General features: G+C 48.6%; 1 non-coding gene across 1 annotated transcript; it reads right to left on the reverse strand.

Moving 5' to 3' along the window:
- Positions 1-3,481: 3,481 nt before the first annotated feature.
- LOC114807745 lies at positions 3,482-3,619 on the reverse strand. The gene has a single exon (XR_003755820.1). It is a non-coding gene; the product is annotated as a small nucleolar RNA SNORA7 (small nucleolar RNA).
- Between the last annotated feature and the right edge of the window lie 3,733 nt (positions 3,620-7,352).

Consider the following 7,352-nt stretch of genomic DNA (forward strand, 5'->3'; position numbering starts at 1 on the left):
CCCATGGAAGCAGGAAGTAAACCATGGGTGCAACTGGAAACGTCACTGGTTGGGACAGATTGAATAAATCTAGGCACAAGTACACTGAGATAGCCATCAGACCCAAGGATGGCGGTTGGGATGATACGGCCCGGGAAGGCAGTCATTAACGGGAGAGATGAGACAGGAAGAAGCTAGGCCTTGGAGGAACACAGAGCGATGCGCTGTAAATGGCATTTTAGGAAAATTACGTGGGCAGCAGAACCGTAGGGCGGGTTGAAGTGGAGAGAGGCTGGAAGCAGGGAGATCGATGAGGAGGCCAAAGCAGCAATCACCCGAGAGATGCGAGAGCCTGAAGCAGGAAGGATGCCAAAAGTGCCAAGAGGAGGGGCCATGACCAATAACACTTGGATTTAGAGAGAGGAGGATAGATGTGGGCGGAGAAGGACAGAGAGGATTCAAAGATGACACCGCGGTTGAGCACTTCTGGGACAAGGAGTTTGGGTGGTCGATCTGGATGAGGAAGTTAGGAGAAAGTAAGTTTCAGAGGGAATCTTAGTGATCGTGTTTCTGTTATATAGAGTTCGATGTGCCGGAGGAACACTCACGCTGATGTGAACGGGAAGTGGGAGGGAATGCAACGTAAGGAAGTGCTGGGGCGAAAAGGATTTGGGAGTAATCTCTGTAAGAGGGTGGTAGCTGAAGCTACAGGAGCAGATGAGCTGCCAGAAACCATGACGATAAAAGGAGAAGAAGAGGGAAGCCAGAGCAGAGCCTTGGGGGACACTCGCTCACAGTTAGAGGGAGGGTGATTGGCAGAGGACAAACCAGTGAAGCAGACTGAGAAGGAGCAAGCCGAGAGCTAGGAAGAGAGCCAGAAGAGTAGTGTATCAGTAAATCCAGGCTGGAGAGCGTTTCTAGAAGTTTCTAGTCCAAGGCAGCTGAATGGTGAAGGAGGATTGGGACAGAGGATGTCACTGGAGACCTTGGTGAGGGCAGTCTCAGTGGAGGGAATGTGGTGAAAATCAGATTGGAGTAATTAATCAATCATCGACAGTAGTTAACGGGAGCTTACTGAGTGGAGAGCACTATATTAAGCCCTTACAAGAATACAACGGAGTTGGTAAGACACGTGCCCCATCCCCAAGCAGTTTACAGTCTAGGGGGTGGACAGACATTAAAATGAGTTAGGGATATGTACGTCAGTGCCGTGGGGCTGAGGGCGGAGTGAATATCAAGGGCTTAAAGATCCAAATGCATGGACAGCACAGAAGGGAGAAGGAGTAGGGGAAATGAGGAGTAGAGCGAAGCAGTGTGGCCTAGAGTACGGGCCTGGAAGTCACAAAGACCCGGGTTCAAATCCCAACTCCACCACTTGACTGCTGTGTGACCTTGGGCAACTCACTTAACTGCTCTGTGCCTCAGTTACCTCACCTGTACAATGGAGGTTAAGATCGGACGTCCCGTGTGGGACACGGACCGTGTCCAGCCTCATTACCTTTTATCTACCCCAGCGATTAGAACGGTACCAGGCCCACAGTAAGCACTGATAAATACCATTTAAAAGAAATGAGACCTTTGTCAGCGAAGGCCTCTTGGAGGACATGTGATTTTTATAGTACTCTGAAGGTTGGGGAGGGTCCGTGGTCTGTCAGATATGAAGGGGGAGGGTGTTCCAGGACAGTAGCATGATAATAACTGTGGTGTTTGTTAAGCACTTACTATGTGTCAGACACTGTTCTAAGCACTGGGGTGGAAGCGAGAAAATCAGGTTCCCTCCCCCTTCTCCAGGATGTAATCCAATTTCTTACCCAGGTCATTTTTCTACAACAAATATTCTGCACATATCTCAAAGACCTCCAATGTATGGTCAGTCATCTCTGTACTGAGCAGAACTACTCACCAATAGCTTTAAGGCACTCGATCGGCTCTCTCCCTCTTACTTTACCTCGCTGATCTTCTACCACCACCCAGCCTGCACACTTTGCTTCTCGAAAGTTAAATAACACATCGCATCTCACTCTTGTATCACTCGCTGTCCACCCCTTGTCCTCACCATCCTCCCTGCACAGAATTCCTTCCCCCTTCATATCCGTCAGTCCATTCTCCATCTTCAAAGCCCCACTAAAATCACATCTCCTCCAGGAACTTTTCCTTGACTAATCTCTCATCTCCTCACCCTTATTTTTCCTTCTTACTGTGTTACCTATACACTCGAGTCCCTACCCTCGAAGCCCTTAGGTTCTCGCCCCACCGCTGAAGCGCTTTTGAAATAATAATAGTAATAGTATATGGAGAAAGGGTCGGAGGCGATATCGAACAAGATCGAGGGCAAGAAGGGAGTTGATGGAGAGAATGTGAGGGCACAAAGGCCATATCTACGACACACGTGAGGAATCCGGACAGAAATGAAAGAAGCTGGAGGGTAAGAGGGGTACATAGCTTTTGTAGCTGCCTTTGATTTTAGTATCCTTCGTAAGAGGTGGGTGGTAAGGAAGAGAAGGAAGAGTGTGTGGAAGTGGGAACAATAGAGCACTGAGGGGGCGAGAGAGGCCTTCAGGGAGGTTTACGTCACCTGGTCTCTATCTTGCCAACAAAGGGTGTGAAGAGAGTGGGTGAGTGGGAGAGTGTAGAGTGATCGGGGGAAGAGAGTCTTGTGGGCCGAAGGGCAGGCCAGAGTGGGGCAATGGGATGAGGCTGGCCAGGGTTGTGGGAGAGAGACATGGCAAATGGAGGGAGTGGGAGAGATGGAGGAATGAGCAAGGGGAAGAAAGAGGAGGAGGGGAAGACATAGGAGGAAGGGAAGACATGGGAGAAAGAAGGTGAGAGAAGAAGTAGGGATAGGCAACAAGGGAAGAGAGGAGATGAAAAAGGGAGCAAACAAGAAAGCTGAGGAGACAGTAGGGAACTGTAATAGAAAGCAGAGATTAATGGAGAGACAGCAAGGATGAGGTGGGGAAAATAGTCTCAGCTCATATCCAAATTGCACCTTCCAAGAGGACGTGTCCATCTCCCCACATCCCCCGGTTCCCCCGCTCCCCCACCCCCAGCTCCACACACCATCTTTCAGGGGAGATTTTTCAGAAAGGTTTTGAGAGTACTGGAAATGCAAGGGAGGGGATCCAGTCACTTAAACTTTTGATTCCCAAGAGCCAGCAATAGTGACACTGTCCCTCACCTTCCTCTTCCAGGGAAGGAAGAGGAGCAGAAACAAGGGCGTGTACGTGCCGGGGACCAGAGATGGAAATCATCTATTTCCATCCCCCCGCTAACAGCAGCCTTGTCTTACGCTGTTCGAATCGTCTTCGATCCATAGCGACGCCCTGGACGCGTCTCCCCCAGAACGCCCCATCGCCATCTGCAATCGTTCTGGGAGTGTATCCATAGAGTTTTCTCGGTAAAAATACGAAAGTGGATTACCACCGCATCCTTCCGCGCAGTAAACTTGAGTCTCCGCCCTCGACTCTCCCGTGCCGGTGCTGCCCAGCACAGGTGAGTGTTGACTTGTAGCAGATGGCCTTCCACTCGCTAGCCACTGCCCAAGCTAGGAATGGAATGGATAGGCCTCTGCTTGACTCTCCCTCCCTTAGTCGAGACTGGTAGAGGACTGGAAACTCTCCAGATGCAACCCTGAGAGGGTAAACAGAGGCCTAGCCCAAAGGAAAGCTCACAGGTCTGGGAGACACAGGATATTTCATTCATTCATTCAATTATGCTTACTGTGTGCAGAGCACTGTACTAAGCACCCAGGAGAATACAACAATAAACCGACACATTCCCTGTCCACAACGAGTTTACAGTCAATAGGGGTGGAGACAGACATTAATATAAATAAATAAATTACAGTGCTGTACTTAAGTGCTGTGGGACTGGGAGGAGGGGAAGAACAAAGAGAGGAGTCAGGGTGAAGCAGAAGAGAGTGGGAGAAGAGGAAAGGGGGGCTTCGTCACGGAAGGCCTCTTGGAGGAGATGGGCCTTCAATAAGGCTTTGAAGGGGGGGGGCGGGGAGAGTCACTGCCTGTCGGATTTGAGGAGGGAGGGTATTCGAAGCCAGGGGCAGGATGTGGGTGGAAAGTCAGTGGTGAGATAGATGAGATGGAGGTACAGTGAGAAGGCTAGCCTTAGAGGAGGGAAGTGTGCAGGCTGGGTTGTTGTAGGAGAGTAGTGAGGTGAGGAAGGAGGGGGCAAAGTGATTGAGTGCTTTAAAGCCAATGGTGAGGAGTTTTTGATGAGGAGGTGAATGGGCAACCGCTAGAGTTTTTTGAGGAGTAGGGAGGTATGTCCTGAACAGTTCAGTAGAAAAATGATCCAGGCAGCAAGTGAAGTATGGACTGGAGTGGGGAGAGACAGGAGGCTGGGAGGTCAGCGAGGAGGCTGTTTCAGTCATCCAGGCGGGATAGGATGAGTGACTGTATTAAGTGGAAGCGGTTTGGACGGAGAGGAAAGAGCAGATTTTAGCGATGCTGTGAAGGTGGGACCGATGGGATTTAGTGATGGATTGAATATGTGGGTTGAATGAGAGAGAAGAGTCGAGGATAACGCCAAGGTTACGGGCTTGTGAGCCAGGAAGAATGGTGGTGCCGTCTACAGTGATGGAAAAGTCAGGGGGAGGACAGGGTTTGGGTAGGAAGATACGGAGGTCTGTTGTGAACATGTTAAGTTTGAGGTGACAGGAGGACATCCAAGTAGCGATGTCTTGAAGGCAGGAGGAGATGCGAGACTGCAGAGAGGGAGAGAGATCAGGGCTGGAGATACAGATCTGGGTATCATCCACATGGAGGTGGTAGTTGAAGCCATGGGAGTGAATGAGTGTTCCAAGGGAGTGGGTGTAGATGGAAGGGGACCCAGAACTGAACCTTGAGGGACCCCCACAGTTAGAGGTGGGAGGCAGAGGAGGAGACTGCGAATGAGGACTCTAATCCTAGCCGTGTCACTCGCCTGCTCTGTGACCTGGAGGAAGTCACTTCACTTCCCTGTACCTTAGTTTCCTCACCTATAAAATGGGGACTCAATACCTGTTCTTCCTCCTTCTTGGACTGGCAGCCCCATGTAGGACAAGGACTGTATCCAACTTGATTATTTTGTAACGACTCTAGCTCTTATTTCAGGGCTTGGTATATAGTAAGCACTTAACAAATACCCACTATTATTATTGTTATGCTATTTTGTTTCCCAGACCAAACCTTCAACAGTACCTTCTCTCCCAGATCAATCGATGTTTTCAAAAGAAGAAATTTCACCTGCAACTACATTCGAGTTTGGTAGGTGAGCAGTGCAGTGTAAGATTCTGCCCCCAAGAGAAAGCAGGACAAGCCACACTCCATTTGAGAACAATCAATCTAGAAGACAAAGCTGGAATGTTATGTTGGAATCAATGGGAACATTAAAGAAGATGTTGGCGCTTTTTATTATTATTATTGCTAATATTAATAACATTAGGCACCTACTTGTGTGTAGCCCTCTGTGAGGTCCTTGGGACCCTACCAGAAGCAGTGTCTGCCCTCAGATGTACAATCTAGAGGGAAAGACAAACAGGAAAATGACTTGGAAATTCCCCCCAAAACCCTAACCCTCTCCTGTTCAGAAACTGCAATATCCCCATGATCTAAGCCTTCTAAAGGACTCTGTCCTTCCTTCCCCATCCCCACACTGGGGCTTGGGCCCCAAGTGGAGTTGGAAGGGGGCAGGGGGTGTGAGGCTCAATGCCATGAGCTCCCAAAAGATTCAGCCTCAATGTGGGGCTCAAACCTTCAGCTGCCCAGTAGGACGGGGACAACCGATGGACTTACTTTTTTCTCTTTTTTCTGCGGTAGTTAAGTATTTACTATGTGCCAGACAATATACCAGGCGCCGGAGAAGATACAAGCTAGTCAGGTTGGACACGGTCCATTTTCCCCATGGGGCTCACAGTCTTAATCCCCATTTTCAGATGAGCCAAATTAGGCACAGGGAAGTGAAGTGACTCTCCCAGGGTAACTCAGAAGACAGATGGTGGAGCCGGGATTAGAAACCAGGGATTTTTGACTCCTGGGCCTGTGATCTATCCATTAGGCCACCCTACCTCTCTCACACTGCTGCTACTCAATACCAAGGTGGTTTTTGCACATTAATTACTCGAGAATAAAGTTGAATTTATTGTCTTCCCAGCTGGGGGCTATGGGGAGACCATGATTCCCACCTTTTTCCACAGGCGTCTACCAACTCTATTATACTGCACTGTCCCAGGCGCTTAACGGAGAGCTCTGCACCCAGGATAAATTGAAACGGAAAACCTCCAGAAGTCTTACTTTCAGGAATTATTTGCCATGTGCATTTTTTAGATCATTCCTCCAGATGCCAAATTATTTCTCAAAATGGCAGAAACAAAAACAAAATCAAAAGCTCGCAGAGTTAGTAAATGGGATGGGGAAGCCAGGTTATGCTCATGGCTTTGGAAGCTTCTTTCAATCAATCAGTGGTATTTGTTGAACACTTTCTCTGTGCAGAGCACTGTATTAAGTGCTTGGGTAAATACAATACAGCAGAGTTGGTAAACTTGTTCGCCGCCGCTCAAGGAGCTTACAGTCTAGAGGGGGAGACAGACATCAATATAAATCAATAATTTACAGATAAGTACATAAATGCTATGAGGCTGAGGGCAGGGTAAATATCAAAGGGTTCGGATCCAAGTGCATAAATGATTCAGAAGGGAGAGAGAGTCAGGGAAAAGATGGTTTAAATGGGGAAGGCCTCTTGGAGGAGATGTGACCTTAATGAGACTTCGAGGGTGGGGAGAGTGGTGGTCTGAAAATATGGCGCCGAGGGAACTCTGTAAAGTGAAACAGCAGGTCAGACTGAAAGCAGAACCTGCCCCTGGATCAGAGTATCCCGCCTCTTCTGCTTCAGCTGGACACCGTCCAATCTACTCATAATAATAATAATAATGTTATTTAAGCGCTTACTATGTGCAGAGCCCTGTTCTAAGCCCTGAGGGTAATCTGGCTGTCCCACATGAGGCTCACAGTCTTAATCCCCATTTTCCAGATGAGGGAACTGAGACACAGAGAAGTTAAGTGACTTGCCCACAGTCACACAGCTGACAAGTACTCATGTCTCAACGGGTCAAAAGAGACAGTTTAGAAGGGTCAAAATGCAAGTCAGTGATAATAGGGGGACAGGTCGCTGATTAAATAAATAATAAATAAATAATGTTGGTATTTGTTAAGCGCTTACTATGTGCAGAGCACTGTTCTAAGTACTGGGGTAGTTACAGGGTAATCAGGTGGTCCCATGTGAGGCTCACAGTTAATCCCCATTTTACAGATGAGGTGACTGAGGAACAGAGAAGTTAAGTGATTTGCCCACAGTCACACAGCTGACAAGTGGCAGAGCTG

This window comes from Ornithorhynchus anatinus, chromosome X3 (assembly GCF_004115215.2).
Source record: "Ornithorhynchus anatinus isolate Pmale09 chromosome X3, mOrnAna1.pri.v4, whole genome shotgun sequence".
In the NCBI taxonomy this organism is placed as follows: domain Eukaryota; kingdom Metazoa; phylum Chordata; class Mammalia; order Monotremata; family Ornithorhynchidae; genus Ornithorhynchus; species Ornithorhynchus anatinus.